Source organism: Lissotriton helveticus, chromosome 10, assembly GCF_964261635.1.
Source record: "Lissotriton helveticus chromosome 10, aLisHel1.1, whole genome shotgun sequence".
Classification (NCBI taxonomy): Eukaryota; Metazoa; Chordata; class Amphibia; order Caudata; family Salamandridae; genus Lissotriton; species Lissotriton helveticus.
In genome coordinates this window covers 332,772,204-332,797,319 of record NC_136071.1, presented here as the reverse complement: position 1 = coordinate 332,797,319, position 25,116 = coordinate 332,772,204, and positions in this window count along the sequence as shown.

Genomic DNA, 25,116 nt, shown 5'->3' with positions numbered 1-25,116 from the left:
CCCCCCCAAACTTTCAGGGAAGGAGCGGGGAGCCGCGAGGCAAAGTTGAGGAAAAATTCAGGCAGATTCCTCAACCAACGCCAAAGTTATTCCGAATAGAATGTTGCAATTTCCCTATGGAAATCAATCCTAACTATAACTACCCTGTGAAGCCTATGGTTTTTAAAGTGAATTTCATAGTTTTTTTAAAAGCTAATTCCTTTATATATCGAGTTTGTAACCTACGATTTTTAAACTGTTTTTTTATTAGCTGTTTTTTATAACTATTATTATTTTTTTTTTTTTTACAAAATTCTTTTTTTACAATCTATTTTTCATGTTTTTTTTAATCATTTTGTCTTGGAGCGCTCAGGGTGCGCGCACCGGTAAGCTCACCCAAAAGCTCAGCGAGAGCGCTATTTCTGCGTGCGTAAAAAAAAGCTAGCAAAACATCATTCAGGCGCGCCGCGTAAGCGCCCCACGAAGCGCCTACGTTCCCGCCGCGTAAGCGCCCCCGGAAGCGCTCCGGTGCGCGCAGCAAAAGCGCGTCAAGTCATGTGACCTTAAAATAACTCTTTTCATTGGTTGTTAACAGTTTTTTTTACAACTAATGAAAACCCCACCCATTTCCTTCACTTCTTCTTTCACTTTGGAGACAGCAAGACCTGTTTTTTTCTGTTCTACCATTTTGTGTAAATAATGGCTGCCAGAGCACCCAGTAGCAGTGAGGAGTCAGATGACTTCATTCAGGAAGAGCCTCCTCAGCCCAAGCTCAAAGAGCATTTTATTTGGAAGTTTTTTTCAATACCTGAAGGATTAAAAAAGGTGAATGCTCCCAAAGTGGAATGCAAAATCTGCAAAACTGTGCTTTCCCGAGGAGACCCAAGAAGGAAGTACAGTTTTGGCAACTCCACAATGATTTGCCACGTCCAACGGAGGCACCCTCAGAACTTTGCCCGGGAGAGTGTCCGAGACCTGGCACGTAATCCCCCAAGGGATGGTGCCTCTACATCTACAGGAGGAGCCACAACATCAGGGAGAGGATGTGCAGCGGATTTGGAGATGATTCCGAACATTCAACCTGTTTTTACAAACATTACTATAAAGTGCAAGCAATGCGATGAAATGCTTTGGCATGGTGAGAAGAGCATCAAGCTCATTGCACGCAGGAGGCAAGAACACCGCTGCCCTCCCCAGCCCTAATTTTTCCCCTTTTTTTGCCCCTGTTGAGCAGTTTTGCATTCCCTGTTTTTGTTTTTGTTCAGAAAAAAACCAAAAAAAGAAGAAAAAAAACAGTTCTTTTTAGAACTACCTCCAATTCTCAAAAAAGAGCTGTATTCTTAACAAATTCAAAAGGAGTAACTGAAGTGGAGTGCAGTGAGAGAGGAAAGGAAAATGAGTGAGAAAGCAAAGAAAGGGACGAGAGGGGAAGGGAAGTGAAGTGAAGTAGGGGGACTGAAAGAAGGTGAGTGTGGGAGGTGAGTGAGGAGAAGGGGAGTGAACAAGGGGAATAAGGATAAGTGAAGAAAATGTAGTAAAGGAACGGGGGTGTGGAAGGGTAAGAAAAGGGCAGTGATGTTGAGGAAAGTGTGGTGATACAGACTGGATAAAGGCAAGTCAGTGTGAGACAAGGGGAGTAAAGGAGTGAAGAGACAGAGAAAGTGAAGGAAAAAGTGAGAGTAGAGGACTTAGTGAGGGAGGAAAGAAACATAAGTGAGGGAGTGTGGCTGAGTTATAGGGAGTGAGCATGATAGAAGAGGAGTGACAGACTAAGGGGTAGGAGAGAATGAGGCTAACAGAGAAAGAATGAGGGAAGGGGAGTGTAGAAGTAAGAGGACAGAGGGAGTAGGAGAAGGAGTTAGTGAAGTGGAGTAAGGAGAGTAAGGGAAGAGAAAAGAGTGAAGGAGCAAAAGAAGGAAAGAGATAGGAAGGAAAGTAAAGGAGAAGGTTTGAAAAAAGGTGAGTGTGGGAGTATGGCTGAGTTAAACGGAGTGAGCATGATAGAAGAGGAGTGAGAGACTAAGGGGACGGAGAGAATGAGGCTAACAGAGAGAGAATGAGGGAAGGGGAGTGTAGAAGTAAGAGGACAGAGGGAGTAAGAGAAGGAGTGAGTGAAGTGGAGTAAGGAGAGTAAGGGAAGGGAAAAGAGTGAAAGAGCAAAACAAGGGAAGAGAGAGGAAGGAAAGTAAAGGAGAAGGTCTGTAAGAAGGTGAGTGTGGAAGTATTGCTGTGTTATAGGGAGTGAGTGTGACAGAAGAGGAGTGAGAGACTAAGGGGACGGAGAAAATGAGGCTAACAGAAAGAGAATGAAGGAAGGGGAGTGTAGAAGTAAGAGGACAGAGGGAGTAAGAGAAGGAGTTAGTGAAGTGGAGTAAGGAGAATAAGGGAAGGGAAAAGAGTGAAACAGCGAAGGAAGGGAAGGGAGAGGAACGAAAGTAAAGCAGAAGGTCTGAAAGAAGGTGAGTGTGGGAGTGTGGCTGAGTTATAGGGAGTGAGCGTGACAGAAGAGGAGTGAGAGACTAAGGGGACGGAGAGAATGAGGCTAACAGAGAGAGAATGAGGGAAGGGGACTGTAGAAGTAAGAGGACAGATGGAGTAAGAGAAGAAATTAGTGAAGTGGAGTAAGGAGAGTAAGGGAAGGGTAAACAGTGAAGGAGTGAAAGAAGGGAAGAGAGAGGAAGGAAAGTAAAGGAGAAGGTCTGAAAGAAGGTGAGTGTGGGAGTGTGGCTGAGTTATAGGGAGTGAGCGTGACAGAAGAGGAGTGAGAGACTAAGGGGACGGAGAGAATGAGGCTAACAGAGAGAGAATGAGGGAAGGGGAGTGTAGAACTAAGAGGACAGAGGGAGTAAGAGAAGGAGTTAGTAAAGTGGAGTAAGGAGAGTAAGGGAAGGGAAAAGAGTGAAAGAGCGAAGGAAGGGAAGAGAGAGGAAGAAAAGTAAAGCAGAAGGTCTGAAAGAAGGTGAGTGTGGGAGGGGAGTGAGGAAAAGGTTAATTGGTTCTACATTTCAACACTTTGAAACTCACATAATATTCACCCATCCCCCCAGTGCTCATTCAGCCTGTTTCCATGGTAACGCCCACCTAACTGAGCACACAGAAGAAAAGTTCATGATACTATGTTGCAAAAGAATCCAGCAAGGGTATTTGACCTCTCAATGTACTAGCTAATCATGTGCAATGTTTCTTTCAATGACTTGTTCTCCACCATTAAAATGACTTCTTTCAAAAAACAAAAGCATGCACCCTAATTTTCAGTGGAGAATGTTAGGAAAGCACCAATCATTTCTTGTTTTTCAAGTGCACTGAATCTCAACCACTTTTTTTTCATAACTCCTACTTTCAAACTGCCATTTCATTTCCACAACTCATCTGAATACAAGCACATCTACCTTCAAGATGCCAAAAGTCTGGTATGTGGGTCATAGCTTTGTCTACTAGAGTGAAAAATGTGCAAGCAACAGAGGTATTTACAACCTTGATTTACCAAATGTGGACATTGTGTGGATTGGCCAGAGAGGATTGAGATGTCACCAATTGCTACCATTGGTAGAATCCTTTATGCATCTACCACACCCTGACCTCATAATTGTGCACTGTGGTGGCAATGACCTGGGCACTTTGACTGGGGTAGGTCTGGAAATGCTTTTAAAGGACATCTTTGGGCAGTTGATGTCACTTTTTCGAAAAACTGCCTTGGTATTTTCTAATATATGCCAAAGGCAAAAATGGAACTGGTCCAACCAATTTTGTCCACAGATTGAGAAAGCAAGGAAACAGTAAATACATCTGTTTCTGCTTTCCTCAGAGACTATGGTATGCGTTCCATTTACCACAACAACTTGCGTTACAACATGCAAGGCATCTATAGGAGAGATGGTGTACATTTTACAGGTGAGGGGAATAGAGTTTTCCTCTTGAATATGAGACTCTGCATTGGTACCTACTTGTAGGTACAAAAAACACCCACATAACACAACAGCTCTTTTCAGAGATACCCTACTTCTAAGCACTCAAAATTATTGTTTTACTCTATTTTCTTGCACTATTTTTCCCCGTGGTGCGCTCAGGGTGCGCGTACCGGAGAGCGCACCTGGGAACGCACCCAGCGCTTACCCCGCGAAAATTTCAAAAAAGAAAAATAGTTTTTTAGCCCTTCAGGGTCCTTCTAGGCACCCCTCAGAAAACCTAGGGGGTCAAGGGGTGTCTACCCTGCCCCCTTTAAATTATTTCCCCCTTTTTTTTTCACCTCTTGTGTCTCGATTCTACCGAGACACAAGATGGCGGACTCTCCGGACTGTTTAGAATGTTGACAGACATCCGACAGCCAATCAGCTTTCCGCTCGCGCACTCCCGTAGCGCGCCGGGTGCGCTCCCCGGTACGCGCACCGGTGAGCGCTCGTAGCGCGCCTATAGATATATATGTGTTTTTGAAGTTAATTTTAAAAAAAAACACTGGAGCAATTTTCACCAAATATAGCAAAGGCACATCTGCGTACCAGTCCCTACAATTTTGCCACATTTCTCGTAATTCCGTTCAGCCGTTCGGGCTGTAGACTTGTCAGACCGTCCTATGGAAATTAACATGGGGAAAACACGTTTTGGGACCCCCCTTTTTTCTCAGCCCCCACTTCACGAATCCCCCCGAAACTTTCAGAGAAGGAGCAGAGCGGAGCTGGACAAAATTTTGGAAAATTACACGCAAATTCCTCTACCGGCGCCAAAGTTATTCCCAATAGAATGTTGCGGATTTCCTATGGTAGCTAGGTCCTAACTATAACTATCTACTGCCGACCGCCAGTAGGTAATATATATATATATATATATATATATATATATATATATATATATATAAATATATATATATATATATATATATATATATATATATTAGAACACTTCACTCGGAAATGAGGCCGCTCACCACCGCAGGTTGGTTTCCAAAACCTTTATTTGAGAAACATGCAGCTCACAGGTCCCGTGTTGTCATCCTTGGCCTTACGCGTTTCGAAGCATTGCCGCTTCTCATCAGAGGCCGCATCACACGAATCCAGTTCATTGCGGATACATCCCCCACATGCTTTTTTATAATTGCAATTGGCCTCAGCTGTGCCCAAATTTCAAAGTATAGTGTTTGCTGGGAGATGTAGTCCTTTTACCACTTTTTTTGCCCTCCAATGGGTTCGATTCATGTGCGCCAGTCCAGGAACTTTTGTAGCCCTCCAGTGTGATGCGGCCTCTGATGAGAAGCGGCAATGCTTCGAAACGCGTAAGGCCAAGGATGACAACACGGGACCTGTGAGCTGCATGTTTCTCAAATAAAGGTTTTGGAAACCAACCTGCGGTGGTGAGCGGCCTCATTTCCGAGTGAAGTGTTCTAAGATTAATCACGGTTGCTCCGGCCGTGGAGGGATCGCACTGCCTAGAAGGGTTAAGGACCGCGGGGGAGAGAACGAGCTTCCTCTGCAATGGCGCTGCAGGTAGCAGAATTGAACATGCCGCTTACAAGCCCGGAGCACACTGGAGGGCTACAAAAGTTCCTGGACTGGCGCACATGAATCGAACCCATTGGAGGGCAAAAAAAGTGGTAAAAGGACTACATCTCCCAGCAAACACTATACTTTGAAATTTGGGCACAGCTGAGGCCAATTGCAATTATAAAAAAGCACGTGGGGGATGTATCCGCAATGAACTGGATTCGTGTGATGCGGCCACTGATGAGAAGCGGCAATGCTTCGAAACGCGTAAGGCCAAGGATGACAACACGGGACCTGTGAGCTGCATGTTTCTCAAATAAAGGTTTTGGAAACCAACCTGCGGTGGTGAGCGGCCTCATTTCCGAGTGAAGTGTTCTAAGATTAATCACGGTGGCTCCGGCCGTGGAGGGATCGCACTGCCTAGAAGGGTTAAGGACCGCGGGGGAGAGAACGAGCTTCCTCTGCAATGGCGCTGCAGGTAGCAGAATTGAACATGCCGCTTACAAGCCCGGAGCACACTGGAGGGCTACAAAAGTTCCTGGACTGGCGCACATGAATCGAACCCATTGGAGGGCAAAAAAAGTGGTAAAAGGACTACATCTCCCAGCAAACACTATACTTTGAAATTTGGGCACAGCTGAGGCCAATTGCAATTATAAAAAAGCACGTGGGGGATGTATCCGCAATGAACTGGATTCGTGTGATGCGGCCTCTGATGAGAAGCGGCAATGCTTCGAAACGCGTAAGGCCAAGGATGACAACACGGGACCTGTGAGCTGCATGTTTCTCAAATAAAGGTTTTGGAAACCAACCTGCGGTGGTGAGCGGCCTCATTTCCGAGTGAAGTGTTCTAAGATTAATCACGGTGGCTCCGGCCGTGGAGGGATCGCACTGCCTAGAAGGGTTAAGGACCGCGGGGGAGAGAACGAGCTTCCTCTGCAATGGCGCTGCAGGTAGCAGAATTGAACATGCCGCTTACAAGCCCGGAGCACACTGGAGGGCTACAAAAGTTCCTGGACTGGCGCACATGAATCGAACCCATTGGAGGGCAAAAAAGTGGTAAAAGGACTACATCTCCCAGCAAACACTATACTTTGAAATTTGGGCACAGCTGAGGCCAATTGCAATTATGAAAAAGCACGTGGGGGATGTAACCGCAATGAACTGGATTCGTGTGATGCAGCCTCTGATGAGAAGCGGCAATGCTTCGAAACGCGTAAGGCCAAGGATGACAACACGGGACCTGTGAGCTGCATGTTTCTCAAATAAAGGTTTTGGAAACCAACCTGCGGTGGTGAGCGGCCTCATTTCCGAGTGAAGTGTTCTAAGATTAATCACGGTGGCTCCTGCCGTGGAGGGATCGCACTGCCTAGAAGGGTTAAGGACAGCGATGGGGAGAGAACGAGCTTCCTCTGCAATGGCGCTGCAGGTAGCAGAATTGAACATGCCGCTTACAAGCCCGGAGCACACTGGAGGGCTACAAAAGTTCCTGGACTGGCGCACATGAATCGAACCCATTGGAGGGCAAAAAAAGTGGTAAAAGGACTACATCTCCCAGCAAACACTATACTTTGAAATTTGGGCACAGCTGAGGCCAATTGCAATTATAAAAAAGCACGTGGGGGATGTATCCGCAATGAACTGGATTCGTGTGATGCGGCCTCTGATGAGAAGCGGCAATGCTTCGAAACGCGTAAGGCCAAGGATGACAACACGGGACCTATGAGCTGCATGTTTCTCAAATAAAGGTTTTGGAAACCAACCTGCGGTGGTGAGCGGCCTCATTTCCGAGTGAAGTGTTCTAAGATTAATCACGGTGGCTCCGGCCGTGGAGGGATCGCACTGCCTAGAAGGGTTAAGGACCGCGGGGGAGAGAACGAGCTTCCTCTGCAATGGCGCTGCAGGTAGCAGAATTGAACATGCCGCTTACAAGCCCGGAGCACACTGGAGGGCTACAAAAGTTCCTGGACTGGCGCACATGAATCGAACCCATTGGAGGGCAAAAAAAGTGGTAAAAGGACTACATCTCCCTGCAAACACTATACTTTGAAATTTGGGCACAGCTGAGGCCAATTGCAATTATAAAAAAGCACGTGGGGGATGTATCCGCAATGAACTGGATTCGTGTGATGCGGCCTCTGATGAGAAGCGGCAATGCTTCGAAACGCGTAAGGCCAAGGATGACAACACGGGACCTGTGAGCTGCATGTTTCTCAAATAAAGGTTTTGGAAACCAACCTGCGGTGGTGAGCGGCCTCATTTCCGAGTGAAATGTTCTAAGATTAATCACGGTGGCTCCGGCCGTGGAGGGATCGCACTGCCTAGAAGGGTTAAGGACCGCGGGGGAGAGAACGAGCTTCCTCTGCAATGGCGCTGCAGGTAGCAGAATTGAACATGCCGCTTACAAGCCCGGAGCACACTGGAGGGCTACAAAAGTTCCTGGACTGGCGCACATGAATCGAACCCATTGGAGGGCAAAAAAAGTGGTAAAAGGACTACATCTCCCAGCAAACACTATACTTTGAAATTTGGGCACAGCTGAGGCCAATTGCAATTATAAAAAAGCACGTGGGGGATGTATCCGCAATGAACTGGATTCGTGTGATGCGGCCTCTGATGATAAGCGGCAATGCTTCGAAACGCGTAAGGCCAAGGATGACAACACGGGACCTGTGAGCTGCATGTTTCTCAAATAAAGGTTTTGGAAACCAACCTGCGGTGGTGAGCGGCCTCATTTCCGAGTGAAGTGTTCTAAGATTAATCACGGTGGCTCCGGCCGTGGAGGGATCGCACTGCCTAGAAGGGTTAAGGACCGCGGGGGAGAGAACGAGCTTCCTCTGCAATGGCGCTGCAGGTAGCAGAATTGAACATGCCGCTTACAAGCCCGGAGCACACTGGAGGGCTACAAAAGTTCCTGGACTGGCGCACATGAATCGAACCCATTGGAGGGCAAAAAAAGTGGTAAAAGGACTACATCTCCCAGCAAACACTATACTTTGAAATTTGGGCACAGCTGAGGCCAATTGCAATTATAAAAAAGCACGTGGGGGATGTATCCGCAATGAACTGGATTCGTGTGATGCGGCCTCTGATGAGAAGCGGCAATGCTTCGAAACGCGTAAGGCCAAGGATGACAACACGGGACCTGTGAGCTGCATGTTTCTCAAATAAAGGTTTTGGAAACCAACCTGCGGTGGTGAGCGGCCTCATTTCCGAGTGAAGTGTTCTAAGATTAATCACGGTGGCTCCGGCCGTGGAGGGATCGCACTGCCTAGAAGGGTTAAGGACCGCGGGGGAGAGAACGAGCTTCCTCTGCAATGGCGCTGCAGGTAGCAGAATTGAACATGCCGCTTACAAGCCCGGAGCACACTGGAGGGCTACAAAAGTTCCTGGACTGGCGCACATGAATCGAACCCATTGGAGGGCAAAAAAAGTGGTAAAAGGACTACATCTCCCAGCAAACACTATACTTTGAAATTTGGGCACAGCTGAGGCCAATTGCAATTATAAAAAAGCACGTGGGGGATGTATCCGCAATGAACTGGATTCGTGTGATGCGGCCTCTGATGAGAAGCGGCAATGCTTCGAAACGCGTAAGGCCAAGGATGACAACACGGGACCTGTGAGCTGCATGTTTCTCAAATAAAGGTTTTGGAAACCAACCTGCGGTGGTGAGCGGCCTCATTTCCGAGTGAAGTGTTCTAAGATTAATCACAGTGGCTCCGGCCGTGGAGGGATCGCACTGCCTAGAAGGGTTAAGGACCGCGGGGGAGAGAACGAGCTTCCTCTGCAATGGCGCTGCAGGTAGCAGAATTGAACATGCCGCTTACAAGCCCGGAGCACACTGGAGGGCTACAAAAGTTCCTGGACTGGCGCACATGAATCGAACCCATTGGAGGGCAAAAAAAGTGGTAAAAGGACTACATCTCCCAGCAAACACTATACTTTGAAATTTGGGCACAGCTGAGGCCAATTGCAATTATAAAAAAGCACGTGGGGGATGTATCCGCAATGAACTGGATTCGTGTGATGCGGCCTCTGATGAGAAGCGGCAATGCTTCGAAACGCGTAAGGCCAAGGATGACAACACGGGACCTGTGAGCTGCATGTTTCTCAAATAAAGGTTTTGGAAACCAACCTGCGGTGGTGAGCGGCCTCATTTCCGAGTGAAGTGTTCTAAGATTAATCACGGTGGCTCCGGCCGTGGAGGGATCGCACTGCCTAGAAGGGTTAAGGACCGCGGGGGAGAGAACGAGCTTCCTCTGCAATGGCGCTGCAGGTAGCAGAATTGAACATGCCGCTTACAAGCCCGGAGCACACTGGAGGGCTACAAAAGTTCCTGGACTGGCGCACATGAATCGAACCCATTGGAGGGCAAAAAAAGTGGTAAAAGGACTATATCTCCCAGCAAACACTATACTTTGAAATTTGGGCACAGCTGAGGCCAATTGCAATTATAAAAAAGCACGTGGGGGATGTATCCGCAATGAACTGGATTCGTGTGATGCGGCCTCTGATGAGAAGCGGCAATGCTTCGAAACGCGTAAGGCCAAGGATGACAACGCGGGACCTGTGAGCTGCATGTTTCTCAAATAAAGGTTTTGGAAACCAACCTGCGGTGGTGAGCGGCCTCATTTCCGAGTGAAGTGTTCTAAGATTAATCACGGTGGCTCCGGCCGTGGAGGGATCGCACTGCCTAGAAGGGTTAAGGACCGCGGGGGAGAGAACGAGCTTCCTCTGCAATGGCGCTGCAGGTAGCAGAATTGAACATGCCGCTTACAAGCCCGGAGCACACTGGAGGGCTACAAAAGTTCCTGGACTGGCGCACATGAATCGAACCCATTGGAGGGCAAAAAAAGTGGTAAAAGGACTACATCTCCCAGCAAACACTATACTTTGAAATTTGGGCACAGCTGAGGCCAATTGCAATTATAAAAAAGCACGTGGGGGATGTATCCGCAATGAACTGGATTCGTGTGATGCGGCCTCTGATGAGAAGCGGCAATGCTTCGAAACGCGTAAGGCCAAGGATGACAACACGGGACCTGTGAGCTGCATGTTTCTCAAATAAAGGTTTTGGAAACCAACCTGCGGTGGTGAGCGGCCTCATTTCCGAGTGAAGTGTTCTAAGATTAATCACGGTGGCTCCGGCCGTGGAGGGATCGCACTGCCTAGAAGGGTTAAGGACCGCGGGGGAGAGAACGAGCTTCCTCTGCAATGGCGCTGCAGGTAGCAGAATTGAACATGCCGCTTACAAGCCCGGAGCACACTGGAGGGCTACAAAAGTTCCTGGACTGGCGCACATGAATCGAACCCATTGGAGGGCAAAAAAAGTGGTAAACGGACTACATCTCCCAGCAAACACTATACTTTGAAATTTGGGCACAGCTGAGGCCAATTGCAATTATAAAAAAGCACGTGGGGGATGTATCCGCAATGAACTGGATTCGTGTGATGCGGCCTCTGATGAGAAGCGGCAATGCTTCGAAACGCGTAAGGCCAAGGATGACAACACGGGACCTGTGAGCTGCATGTTTCTCAAATAAAGGTTTTGGAAACCAACCTGCGGTGGTGAGCGGCCTCATTTCCGAGTGAAGTGTTCTAAGATTAATCACGGTGGCTCCGGCCGTAGAGGGATCGCACTGCCTAGAAGGGTTAAGGACCGCGGGGGAGAGAACGAGCTTCCTCTGCAATGGCGCTGCAGGTAGCAGAATTGAACATGCCGCTTCCAAGCCCGGAGCACACTGGAGGGCTACAAAAGTTCCTGGACTGGCGCACATGAATCGAACCCATTGGAGGGCAAAAAAAGTGGTAAAAGGACTACATCTCCCAGCAAACACTATACTTTGAAATTTGGGCACAGCTGAGGCCAATTGCAATTATAAAAAAGCACGTGGGGGATGTATCCGCAATGAACTGGATTCGTGTGATGCGGCCTCTGATGAGAAGCGGCAATGCTTCGAAACGCGTAAGGCCAAGGATGACAACACGGGACCTGTGAGCTGCATGTTTCTCAAATAAAGGTTTTGGAAACCAACCTGCGGTGGTGAGCGGCCTCATTTCCGAGTGAAGTGTTCTAAGATTAATCACGGTGGCTCCGGCCGTGGAGGGATCGCACTGCCTAGAAGGGTTAAGGACCGCGGGGGAGAGAACGAGCTTCCTCTGCAATGGCGCTGCAGGTAGCAGAATTGAACATGCCGCTTACAAGCCCGGAGCACACTGGAGGGCTACAAAAGTTCCTGGACTGGCGCACATGAATCGAACCCATTGGAGGGCAAAAAAAGTGGTAAAAGGACTACATCTCCCAGCAAACACTATACTTTGAAATTTGGGCACAGCTGAGGCCAATTGCAATTATAAAAAAGCACGTGGGGGATGTATCCGCAATGAACTGGATTCGTGTGATGCGGCCTCTGATGAGAAGCGGCAATGCTTCGAAACGCGTAAGGCCAAGGATGACAACACGGGACCTGTGAGCTGCATGTTTCTCAAATAAAGGTTTTGGAAACCAACCTGCGGTGGTGAGCGGCCTCATTTCCGAGTGAAGTGTTCTAAGATTAATCACGGTGGCTCCGGCCGTGGAGGGATCGCACTGCCTAGAAGGGTTAAGGACCGCGGGGGAGAGAACGAGCTTCCTCTGCAATGGCGCTGCAGGTAGCAGAATTGAACATGCCGCTTACAAGCCCGGAGCACACTGGAGGGCTACAAAAGTTCCTGGACTGGCGCACATGAATCGAACCCATTGGAGGGCAAAAAAAGTGGTAAAAGGACTACATCTCCCAGCAAACACTATACTTTGAAATTTGGGCACAGCTGAGGCCAATTGCAATTATAAAAAAGCACGTGGGGGATGTATCCGCAATGAACTGGATTCGTGTGATGCGGCCTCTGATGAGAAGCGGCAATGCTTCGAAACGCGTAAGGCCAAGGATGACAACACGGGACCTGTGAGCTGCATGTTTCTCAAATAAAGGTTTTGGAAACCAACCTGCGGTGGTGAGCGGCCTCATTTCCGAGTGAAGTGTTCTAAGATTAATCACGGTGGCTCCGGCCGTGGAGGGATCGCACTGCCTAGAAGGGTTAAGGACCGCGGGGGAGAGAACGAGCTTCCTCTGCAATGGCGCTGCAGGTAGAAGAATTGAACATGCCGCTTACAAGCCCGGAGCACACTGGAGGGCTACAAAAGTTCCTGGACTGGCGCACATGAATCGAACCCATTGGAGGGCAAAAAAAGTGGTAAAAGGACTACATCTCCCAGCAAACACTATACTTTGAAATTTGGGCACAGCTGAGGCCAATTGCAATTATAAAAAAGCACGTGGGGGATGTATCCGCAATGAACTGGATTCGTGTGATGCGGCCTCTGACGAGAAGCGGCAAAGCTTCGAAACGCGTAAGGCCAAGGATGACAACACGGGACCTGTGAGCTGCATGTTTCTCAAATAAAGGTTTTGGAAACCAACCTGCGGTGGTGAGCGGCCTCATTTCCGAGTGAAGTGTTCTAAGATTAATCACGGTGGCTCCGGCCGTGGAGGGATCGCACTGCCTAGAAGGGTTAAGGACCACGGGGGAGAGAACGAGCTTCCTCTGCAATGGCGCTGCAGGTAGCAGAATTGAACATGCCGCTTACAAGCCCGGAGCACACTGGAGGGCTACAAAAGTTCCTGGACTGGCGCACATGAATCGAACCCATTGGAGGGCAAAAAAAGTGGTAAAAGGACTACATCTCCCAGCAAACACTATACTTTGAAATTTGGGCACAGCTGAGGCCAATTGCAATTATAAAAAAGCACGTGGGGGATGTATCCGCAATGAACTGGATTCGTGTGATGCGGCCTCTGATGAGAAGCGGCAATGCTTCGAAACGCGTAAGGCCAAGGATGACAACACGGGACCTGTGAGCTGCATGTTTCTCAAATAAAGGTTTTGGAAACCAACCTGCGGTGGTGAGCGGCCTCATTTCCGAGTGAAGTGTTCTAAGATTAATCACGGTGGCTCCGGCCGTGGAGGGATCGCACTGCCTAGAAGGGTTAAGGACCGCGGGGGAGAGAACGAGCTTCCTCTGCAATGGCGCTGCAGGTAGCAGAATTGAACATGCCGCTTACAAGCCCGGAGCACACTGGAGGGCTACAAAAGTTCCTGGACTGGCGCACATGAATCGAACCCATTGGAGGGCAAAAAAAGTGGTTAAAGGACTACATCTCCCAGCAAACACTATACTTTGAAATTTGGGCACAGCTGAGGCCAATTGCAATTATAAAAAAGCACGTGGGGGATGTATCCGCAATGAACTGGATTCGTGTGATGCGGCCTCTGATGAGAAGCGGCAATGCTTCGAAACGCGTAAGGCCAAGGATGACAACACGGGACCTGTGAGCTGCATGTTTCTCAAATAAAGGTTTTGGAAACCAACCTGCGGTGGTGAGCGGCCTCATTTCCGAGTGAAGTGTTCTAAGATTAATCACGGTGGCTCCGGCCGTGGAGGGATCGCACTGCCTAGAAGGGTTAAGGACCGCGGGGGAGAGAACGAGCTTCCTCTGCAATGGCGCTGCAGGTAGCAGAATTGAACATGCCGCTTACAAGCCCGGAGCACACTGGAGGGCTACAAAAGTTCCTGGACTGGCGCACATGAATCGAACCCATTGGAGGGCAAAAAAAGTGGTAAAAGGACTACATCTCCCAGCAAACACTATACTTTGAAATTTGGGCACAGCTGAGGCCAATTGCAATTATAAAAAAGCACGTGGGGGATGTATCCGCAATGAACTGGATTCGTGTGATGCGGCCTCTGATGAGAAGCGGCAATGCTTCGAAACGCGTAAGGCCAAGGATGACAACACGGGACCTGTGAGCTGCATGTTTCTCAAATAAAGGTTTTGGAAACCAACCTGCGGTGGTGAGCGGCCTCATTTCCGAGTGAAGTGTTCTAAGATTAATCACGGTGGCTCCGGCCGTGGAGGGATCGCACTGCCTAGAAGGGTTAAGGACCGCGGGGGAGAGAACGAGCTTCCTCTGCAATGGCGCTGCAGGTAGCAGAATTGAACATGCCGCTTACAAGCCCGGAGCACACTGGAGGGCTACAAAAGTTCCTGGACTGGCGCACATGAATCGAACCCATTGGAGGGCAAAAAAAGTGGTAAAAGGACTACATCTCCCTGCAAACACTATACTTTGAAATTTGGGCACAGCTGAGGCCAATTGCAATTATAAAAAAGCACGTGGGGGATGTATCCGCAATGAACTGGATTCGTGTGATGCGGCCTCTGATGAGAAGCGGCAATGCTTCGAAACGCGTAAGGCCAAGGATGACAACACGGGACCTGTGAGCTGCATGTTTCTCAAATAAAGGTTTTGGAAACCAACCTGCGGTGGTGAGCGGCCTCATTTCCGAGTGAAGTGTTCTAAGATTAATCACGGTGGCTCCGGCCGTGGAGGGATCGCACTGCCTAGAAGGGTTAAGGACCGCGGGGGAGAGAACGAGCTTCCTCTGCAATGGCGCTGCAGGTAGCAGAATTGAACATGCCGCTTACAAGCCCGGAGCACACTGGAGGGCTACAAAAGTTCCTGGACTGGCGCACATGAATCGAACCCATTGGAGGGCAAAAAAAGTGGTAAAAGGACTACATCTCCCAGCAAACACTATACTTTGAAATTTGGGCACAGCTGAGGCCAATTGCAATTATAAAAAAGCACGTGGGGGATGTATCCGCAATGAACTGGATTCGTGTGATGCGGCCTCTGATGAGAAGCGGCAATGCTTCGAAACGCGTAAGGCCAAGGATGACAACACGGGACCTGTGAGCTGCATGTTTCTCAAATAAAGGTTTTGGAAACCAACCTGCGGTGGTGAGCGGCCTCATTTCCGAGTGAAGTGTTCTAAGATTAATCACGGTGGCTCCGGCCGTGGAGGGATCGCACTGCCTAGAAGGGTTAAGGACCGCGGGGGAGAGAACGAGCTTCCTCTGCAATGGCGCTGCAGGTAGAATTGAACATGCCGCTTACAAGCCCGGAGCACACTGGAGGGCTACAAAAGTTCCTGGACTGGCGCACATGAATCGAACCCATTGGAGGGCAAAAAAAGTGGTAAAATGACTACATCTCCCAGCAAACACTATACTTTGAAATTTGGGCACAGCTGAGGCCAATTGCAATTATAAAAAAGCACGTGGGGGATGTATCCGCAATGAACTGGATTCGTGTGATGCGGCCTCTGATGAGAAGCGGCAATGCTTCGAAACGCGTAAGGCCAAGGATGACAACACGGGACCTGTGAGCTGCATGTTTCTCAAATAAAGGTTTTGGAAACCAACCTGCGGTGGTGAGCGGCCTCATTTCCGAGTGAAGTGTTCTAAGATTAATCACGGTGGCTCCGGCCGTGGAGGGATCGCACTGCCTAGAAGGGTTAAGGACCGCGGGGGAGAGAACGAGCTTCCTCTGCAATGGCGCTGCAGGTAGCAGAATTGAACATGCCGCTTACAAGCCCGGAGCACACTGGAGGGCTACAAAAGTTCCTGGACTGGCGCACATGAATCGAACCCATTGGAGGGCAAAAAAAGTGGTAAAAGGACTACATCTCCCAGCAAACACTATACTTTGAAATTTGGGCACAGCTGAGGCCAATTGCAATTATAAAAAAGCACGTGGGGGATGTATCCGCAATGAACTGGATTCGTGTGATGCGGCCTCTGATGAGAAGCGGCAATGCTTCGAAACGCGTAAGGCCAAGGATGACAACACGGGACCTGTGAGCTGCATGTTTCTCAAATAAAGGTTTTGGAAACCAACCTGCGGTGGTGAGCGGCCTCATTTCCGAGTGAAGTGTTCTAAGATTAATCACGGTGGCTCCGGCCGTGGAGGGATCGCACTGCCTAGAAGGGTTAAGGACCGCGGGGGAGAGAACGAGCTTCCTCTGCAATGGCGCTGCAGGTAGCAGAATTGAACATGCCGCTTACAAGCCCGGAGCACACTGGAGGGCTACAAAAGTTCCTGGACTGGCGCACATGAATCGAACCCATTGGAGGGCAAAAAAAGTGGTAAAAGGACTACATCTCCCAGCAAACACTATACTTTGAAATTTGGGCACAGCTGAGGCCAATTGCAATTATAAAAAAGCACGTGGGGGATGTATCCGCAATGAACTGGATTCGTGTGATGCGGCCTCTGATGAGAAGCGGCAATGCTTCGAAACGCGTAAGGCCAAGGATGACAACACGGGACCTGTGAGCTGCATGTTTCTCAAATAAAGGTTTTGGAAACCAACCTGCGGTGGTGAGCGGCCTCATTTCTGAGTGAAGTGTTCTAAGATTAATCACGGTGGCTCCGGCCGTGGAGGGATCGCACTGCCTAGAAGGGTTAAGGACCGCGGGGGAGAGAACGAGCTTCCTCTGCAATGGCGCTGCAGGTAGCAGAATTGAACATGCCGCTTACAAGCCCGGAGCACACTGGAGGGCTACAAAAGTTCCTGGACTGGCGCACATGAATCGAACCCATTGGAGGGCAAAAAAAGTGGTAAAAGGACTACATCTCCCAGCAAACACTATACTTTGAAATTTGGGCACAGCTGAGGCCAATTGCAATTATAAAAAAGCACGTGGGGGATGTATCCGCAATGAACTGGATTCGTGTGATGCGGCCTCTGATGAGAAGCGGCAATGCTTCGAAACGCGTAAGGCCAAGGATGACAACACGGGACCTGTGAGCTGCATGTTTCTCAAATAAAGGTTTTGGAAACCAACCTGCGGTGGTGAGCGGCCTCATTTCCGAGTGAAGTGTTCTAAGATTAATCACGGTGGCTCCGGCCGTGGAGGGATCGCACTGCCTAGAAGGGTTAAGGACCGCGGGGGAGAGAACGAGCTTCCTCTGCAATGGCGCTGCAGGTAGCAGAATTGAACATGCCGCTTACAAGCCCGGAGCACACTGGAGGGCTACAAAAGTTCCTGGACTGGCGCACATGAATCGAACCCATTGGAGGGCAAAAAAAGTGGTAAAAGGACTACATCTCCCAGCAAACACTATACTTTGAAATTTGGGCACAGCTGAGGCCAATTGCAATTATAAAAAAGCACGTGGGGGATGTATCCGCAATGAACTGGATTCGTGTGATGCGGCCTCTGATGAGAAGCGGCAATGCTTCGAAACGCGTAAGGCCAAGGATGACAACATGGGACCTGTGAGCTGCATGTTTCTCAAATAAAGGTTTTGGAAACCAACCTGCGGTGGTGAGCGGCCTCATTTCCGAGTGAAGTGTTCTAAGATTAATCACGGTGGCTCCGGCCGTGGAGGGATCGCACTGCCTAGAAGGGTTAAGGACCGCGGGGGAGAGAACGAGCTTCCTCTGCAATGGCGCTGCAGGTAGCAGAATTGAACATGCCGCTTACAAGCCCGGAGCACACTGGAGGGCTACAAAAGTTCCTGGACTGGCGCACATGAATCGAACCCATTGGAGGGCAAAAAAAGTGGTAAAAGGACTACATCTCCCAGCAAACACTATACTTTGAAATTTGGGCACAGCTGAGGCCAATTGCAATTATAAAAAAGCACGTGGGGGATGTATCCGCAATGAACTGGATTCGTGTGATGCGGCCTCTGATGAGAAGCGGCAATGCTTCGAAACGCGTAAGGCCAAGGATGACAACACGGGACCTGTGAGCTGCATGTTTCTCAAATAAAGGTTTTGGAAACCAACCTGCGGTGGTGAGCGGCCTCATTTCCGAGTGAAGTGTTCTAAGATTAATCACGGTGGCTCCGGCCGTGGAGGGATCGCACTGCCTAGAAGGGTTAAGGACCGCGGGGGAGAGAACGAGCTTCCTCTGCAATGGCGCTGCAGGTAGCAGAATTGAACATGCCGCTTACAAGCCCGGAGCACACTGGAGGGCTACAAAAGTTCCTGGACTGGCGCACATGAATCGAACCTATTGGAGGGCAAAAAAAGTGGTAAACGGACTACATCTCCCAGCAAACACTATACTTTGAAATTTGGGCACAGCTGAGGCCAATTGCAATTATAAAAAAGCACGTGGGGGATGTATCCGCAATGAACTGGATTCGTGTGATGCGGCCTCTGATGAGAAGCGGCAATGCTTCGAAACGCGTAAGGCCAAGGATGACAACACGGGACCTGTGAGCTGCATGTTTCTCAAATAAAGGTTTTGGAAACCAACCTGCGGTGGTGAGCGGCCTCATTTCCGAGTGAAGTGTTCTAAGATTAATCACGGTGGCTCCGGCCGTAGAGGGATCGCACTGCCTAGAAGGGTTAAGGACCGCGGGGGAGAGAACGAGCTTCCTCTGCAATGGCGCTGCAGGTAGCAGAATTGAACATGCCGCTTCCAAGCCCGGAGCACACTGGAGGGCTACAAAAGTTCCTGGACTGGCGCACATGAATCGAACCCATTGGAGGGCAAAAAAAGTGGTAAAAGGACTACATCTCCCAGCAAACACTATACTTTGAAATTTGGGCACAGCTGAGGCCAATTGCAATTATAAAAAAGCACGTGGGGGATGTATCCGCAATGAACTGGATTCGTGTGATGCGGCCTCTGATGAGAAGCGGCAATGCTTCGAAACGCGTAAGGCCAAGGATGACAACACGGGACCTGTGAGCTGCATGTTTCTCAAATAAAGGTTTTGGAAACCAACCTGCGGTGGTGAGCGGCCTCATTTCCGAGTGAAGTGTTCTAAGATTAATCACGGTGGCTCCGGCCGTGGAGGGATCGCACTGCCTAGAAGGGTTAAGGACCGCGGGGGAGAGAACGAGCTTCCTCTGCAATGGCGCTGCAGGTAGCAGAATTGAACATGCCGCTTACAAGCCCGGAGCACACTGGAGGGCTACAAAAGTTCCTGGACTGGCGCACATGAATCGAACCCATTGGAGGGCAAAAAAAGTGGTAAAAGGACTACATCTCCCAGCAAACACTATACTTTGAAATTTGGGCACAGCTGAGGCCAATTGCAATTATAAAAAAGCACGTGGGGGATGTATCCGCAATGAACTGGATTCGTGTGATGCGGCCTCTGATGAGAAGCGGCAATGCTTCGAAACGCGTAAGGCCAAGGATGACAACACGGGACCTGTGAGCTGCATGTTTCTCAAATAAAGGTTTTGGAAACCAACCTGCGGTGGTGAGCGGCCTCATTTCCGAGTGAAGTGTTCTAAGATTAATCACGGTGGCTCCGGCCGTGGAGGGATCGCACTGCCTAGAAGGGTTAAGGACCGCGGGGGAGAGAACGAGCTTCCTCTGCAATGGCGCTGCAGGTAGCAGAATTGAACATGCCGCTTACAAGCCCGGAGCACACTGGAGGGCTACAAAAGTTCCTGGACTGGCGCACATGAATCGAACCCATTGGAGGGCAAAAAAAGTGGTAAAAGGACTACATCTCCCAGCAAACACTATACTTTGAAATTTGGGCACAGTTGAGGCCAATTGCAATTATGAAAAAGCACGTGGGGGATGTATCCGCAATGAACTGGATTCGTGTGATGCGGCCTCTGATGAGAAGCAGCAATGCTTCGAAACGCGTAAGGCCAAGGATGACAACACGGGACCTGTGAGCTGCATGTTTCTCAAATAAAGGTTTTGGAAACCAACCTGCGGTGGTGAGCGGCCTCATTTCCGAGTGAAGTGTTCTAAGATTAATCACGGTGGCTCCGGCCGTGGAGGGATCGCACTGCCTAGAAGGGTTAAGGACCGCGGGGGAGAGAACGAGCTTCCTCTGCAATGGCGCTGCAGGTAGCAGAATTGAACATGCCGCTTACAAGCCCGGAGCACACTGGAGGGCTACAAAAGTTCCTGGACTGGCGCACAAGAATCGAACCCATTGGAGGGCAAAAAAAGTGGTAAAAGGACTACATCTCCCAGCAAACACTATACTTTGAAATTTGGGCACAGCTGAGGCCAATTGCAATTATAAAAAAGCACGTGGGGGATGTATCCGCAATGAACTGGATTCGTGTGATGCGGCCTCTGATGAGAAGCGGCAATGCTTCGAAACGCGTAAGGCCAAGGATGACAACACGGGACCTGTGAGCTGCATGTTTCTCAAATAAAGGTTTTGGAAACCAACCTGCGGTGGTGAGCGGCCTCATTTCCGAGTGAAGTGTTCTAAGATTAATCACGGTGGCTCCGGCCGTGGAGGGATCGCACTGCCTAGAAGGGTTAAGGACCGCGGGGGAGAGAACGAGCTTCCTCTGCAATGGCGCTGCAGGTAGAAGAATTGAACATGCCGCTTACAAGCCCGGAGCACACTGGAGGGCTACAAAAGTTCCTGGACTGGCGCACATGAATCGAACCCATTGGAGGGCAAAAAAAGTGGTAAAAGGACTACATCTCCCAGCAAACACTATACTTTGAAATTTGGGCACAGCTGAGGCCAATTGCAATTATAAAAAAGCACGTGGGGGATGTATCCGCAATGAACTGGATTCGTGTGATGCGGCCTGTTAGACGGACCGGGAGGGTCGGCCGAGGATACGGGGAGAGGTCTCCGGGGAGAGCCGTCTCCAGTGAATCGTACAGACAAGTAACTTCCCCCCCCACAGACGGACACCACACAATGATAAAGTTCAACGATACTTTATAGACAATTCTTCAAGTACGGTAGAATGGTACAAGGAGGTCTGGACTCAGGGGTCCCCTCTATTCTGGTCTCTGTTTGGGAAAAGGGTAGCGGGACAGTCTTGTTACCAAAGAGATGGAAAATAGCTCTCAATCCTCGAGCTCGGTGGTGTAGATGAACGGGCCGCGGCGGAGCCAGCAGGTCCCGAGGTGGATGAAGGAAGACGACGGTCCGCGGCAGAGCCAGCAGGTCCCGATGAAGGTGGTGGTTACAAACGGTCCGCGGCCACGCCAGCAGGTCCCGACGATGATGAAGGATAGGGTGGTTCCCAAAGCCGCGGCAGCGCCAGCAGGCAAGACGAGGGTGCACAAGACAGAGCTACGGCAGCGCCAGTAGTCCGTCAAGGATGAGTTCTTCTTTGCGTCTCTCGACTCCAAGATACAACTGCCCTCCTGCTCTGGAGCTGCCCCAGTTATAGGGCTGGTGTGCTTTGATGTCCGGACCCTCGCACTTGGAGGTCGGGAGGTCCGGGATGAGGGGGTTCAGACACCCAGCAGGGGGGTGGAGCTAGCGCCCGGGGAGGCGATGGGCGAGCGGCACTTGGCGGGGGAGAGCCATCGACACCTCCTGCTCCCATTGACTGACCAAGTAGCCCGCTCACCTCCTGGGTGGATGTTGGTGCCGGAATGTCTGAGGCCTGGCCAGGCCCAGGGTTGAGGTCGATCGGGGGCCAGGCGGCCTCGTGGTGGAGTGTCCAAGATGGCGCCCAGTATGGGCGCGCAGGCCGGTAGTGGGTCGGCCTACGCGGTCAACAGGTTCGAGTGTAGGGGTCCCTGCGGGGACGGTGGACGTGCAATGGTGGTGTGTGGTACTTGCGTGGCTGGTTCGGGCCTGGTTGGGCCGGGGGAGAGCGGCCCTTCATGTGGCCTGTCCAACATGCGTCCCCCCCAGCTGAAGGCGGGGAGAGTTACCCATTCTCTTGGGGACTCTTCTCGTCGAGGCGGAAGAACCGGGACAGGCCATCTGCGTTGGCGTGATCGGGCCCAGGCCGATGCTCAACTGTGAAGTCCATCCCTTGTAGGGAGATGGACCAGCGCAGTAACTTCGGGTTTTCCCCCCGCATCTGCATCAGCCACTGCAGGGGTCGGTGGTCGGTCTGTACTCGAAAGGGTGTGCCAAAGAGGTAGGGCCGGAGCTTCTTGAGGGCCCATACCACCGCGAAGGCCTCCCTCTCTATGGTGCTCCAGCGTTGTTCCCGTGGTAGGAGTCGCCGGCTGATGAAGGCCACCGGCTGGTCATGGCCTTCGGTGTTCACTTGGGACAGGACTGCCCCAATGCCATGGTCGGAGGCATCCGTCTGGACGATGAACTCCCGGCTGTAGTCGGGGGCCTGGAGCACAGGGGCGGAGCACATGGCGGCCTTCAATTGTTCAAATGCAGCTTGACACTCTGGGGTCCAGTTGACTTTCTGGGGCTGATTTTTTGACGTGAGCTCTGTGAGGGGCCTCACGATAGTACCATAGTCTTTCACGAACCTTCGGTAATAGCCCGTGAGGCCCAGGAAGGCTCGTACCTCGGTCTGGGTAGTGGGGGGCTGCCAGGACTGGATGGCGGCAATTTTTAGCTGCAGAGGGGCCACCAGGCCGCTTCCCACCTGGTGCCCGAGGTAGGTTACAGACCCTTGCCCAATTTGACATTTGCTGGCCTTGATCGTGAGGCCAGCTTGCTGAAGGGCGTGCAGTACTGCTCGGAGGTGGTGGAGGTGCTCGGACCACTGGTTGCTGTATACAGCGATGTCGTCTAAGTAGGCGGCGCTGAATCCTTCGAGCCCCGCCAGGACCTGATTGACGAGCCGTTGGAACGTTGCTGGGGCATTCTTCATGCCGAAGGGCATGACTGTGAAATGGTAATGGCCATCGGGCGTGGAAAAGGCAGAACGTTCTTGTGCCCGGGGTGTGAGGCCGATTTGCCAGTAGCCCGCCGTCAGGTCGAAGATACTGAGGTAGCGGGCAGCTCCCATGCGGTCGATTAGTTCATCTGCCCGGGGGATGGGATGTGCGTCTGTCCTGGTGATCGCATTCAAGCCCCGGTAGTCGACGCAGAACCGGAGTTCTGGTGTGGTGCCGGGGGCAGCTGCTTTGGGGACCAGTACTACAGGGCTGGCCCAGGGGCTGTCTGAGGGCTCGATGACCCCGAGCGTGAGCATTTTGGCTACTTCCTCCTGGATGCAGGCCCGTACCCGATCTGGCACGCGGTAGGCCCGGTGGCGGATAGGGGGGCTGTCCCCCGTGTCCACATCGTGCGTACACCAGGAAGTGACACCTGGGGTGAGGGAGAACAGGCTGGCGAATTGTGACAGGAGAACTTGGCACTCCTGGTGTTGCTCTCGGGTGAGGGCCTCTGAGAGTCGGACCCCATCTACGGAACCGTCTTTCTCCCGCGTTCGTAGGAGGTCCGGGAGGGGCTCGGAGTCCTCTTCAGCCCCATTGTCTGTGGCCATCAGGAGGCTGAGTTCTGTCCGTACAAAGTGCGGTTTCAGTCTGTTAGCGTGGAGGACCCGGAGGGGGTTCCGGGAAGATTCCAAGTCGATGAGATAGGTAGCCGGACCCTTGCGCTCGACCACTTTGAAGGGCCCTGTCCACTTGTCTTGTAGGGCGCAGGGTTCGGTGGGGGACATCACCCATACCTGTTGCCCAGGTTCAAATTCGATGGAGGAGGCATTCCGGTCATACCACCTTTTCATGTCCTCCTGACTGGCCTCTAGGTTGGCTTTTGCTAGTTCTCGGAATCGCCGGGTCTGGTTGCGGAGTGTTAGGAGGTAGCGGAAAACATCTGGTGGGTTCTTTAGAGGGGGCATCTCCCAGCCTTCCTTAACTAGGCTGAGCGGCCCGCGCACGGGGTGTCCATATAGCAGTTCAAATGGGCTGAAGCCCAGGGACTTCTGGGGAACCTCTCGATATGCGAAGAGAAGGCACGGCAACAGTACATCCCACTGGCGACGGAGGGGCTCTTCCAACCCCCCGATCATCCCTTTGAGCGTGCGGTTGAACCGCTCCACGAGTCCGTTTCCTTGAGGGTGATAGGGGGTCGTGAACCGGTAGGTAACCCCGCACTGTTGCCAGAGAGATTGCATATATTTCGAAATAAAGTTCGTGCCTCTGTCACTGACGACCTCCCGGGGGAAGCCCACCCGGGAGAAGATCCCCATCAGAGCCCGGCCGACTACCGGGGCTGTCACAGTCCGCAGGGGAACAGCCTCCGGGTAGCGGGTGGCGTGGTCCACTAGCACCAGGATGAATCGATGGCCTTGTTTTGTGCGCGGGTCCAGGGGCCCTACGATATCGATTCCGACCCTCTCGAACGGGGTGGTGACCACGGGAAAAGGTTGCAGGGGGGCTTTCAGTTTGCGGCCGCTCTTCCCACTGGCTTAGCACGTGGGGCAAGATCGGCAATGCTGGTGTACATTGTCCCTCATTTTGGGCCAGAAGAAGTGGGTCACCAGGCGGCTATAGGTTTTGTCTTGACCCAAGTGTCCTGCCAGGGGGACATCGTGGGCCAGGTTTAGCAGAAAGTCTCTAAAACGGAGGGGTACCACTAGGACTCGGTTGGCCCCCAGCTCCGCGATTCTTTGCTCACTGTACAGCAGATCATTGTCCCAGTAGACCCAGTGAGTTCCGGAGGTATCCCCTGCGCTTTGGGCTAGCGCTTGCTGGCGGAGTCCCTCGAGGGAGGGACAGGTCTTTTGTTCTTGGCGAAATTGTTCTTGCGTGGGCCCCCCCTCTTGAGGCCACTGGTCGAGGTTAGCGAGGTCTGGAGGTTGAGCTGGTTCGGGGGGGACGTCACGGTCGGTGGTTTCGGCGGGGGCGACCGGAGGCGGTGGCGCCGGCCATTCGAGTTCCTCTGGGCGGGTGTTGGCACGGGCGGTCATGGACCGGGTGGTGACGCACGCCCAGTCCGGGACGCCCAGCATCCCCAGGTGCTCTTTTCGTTCGACTGCTGCCCATGGAGAGCTTTCCAGGTCATTACCCAGGAGGCAGTCTACGGGGGCATCATCTCGGACCGTCACCTTCAACATGCCGGAGACCCCTCCCCATTCGAAGGGGACGCAGGC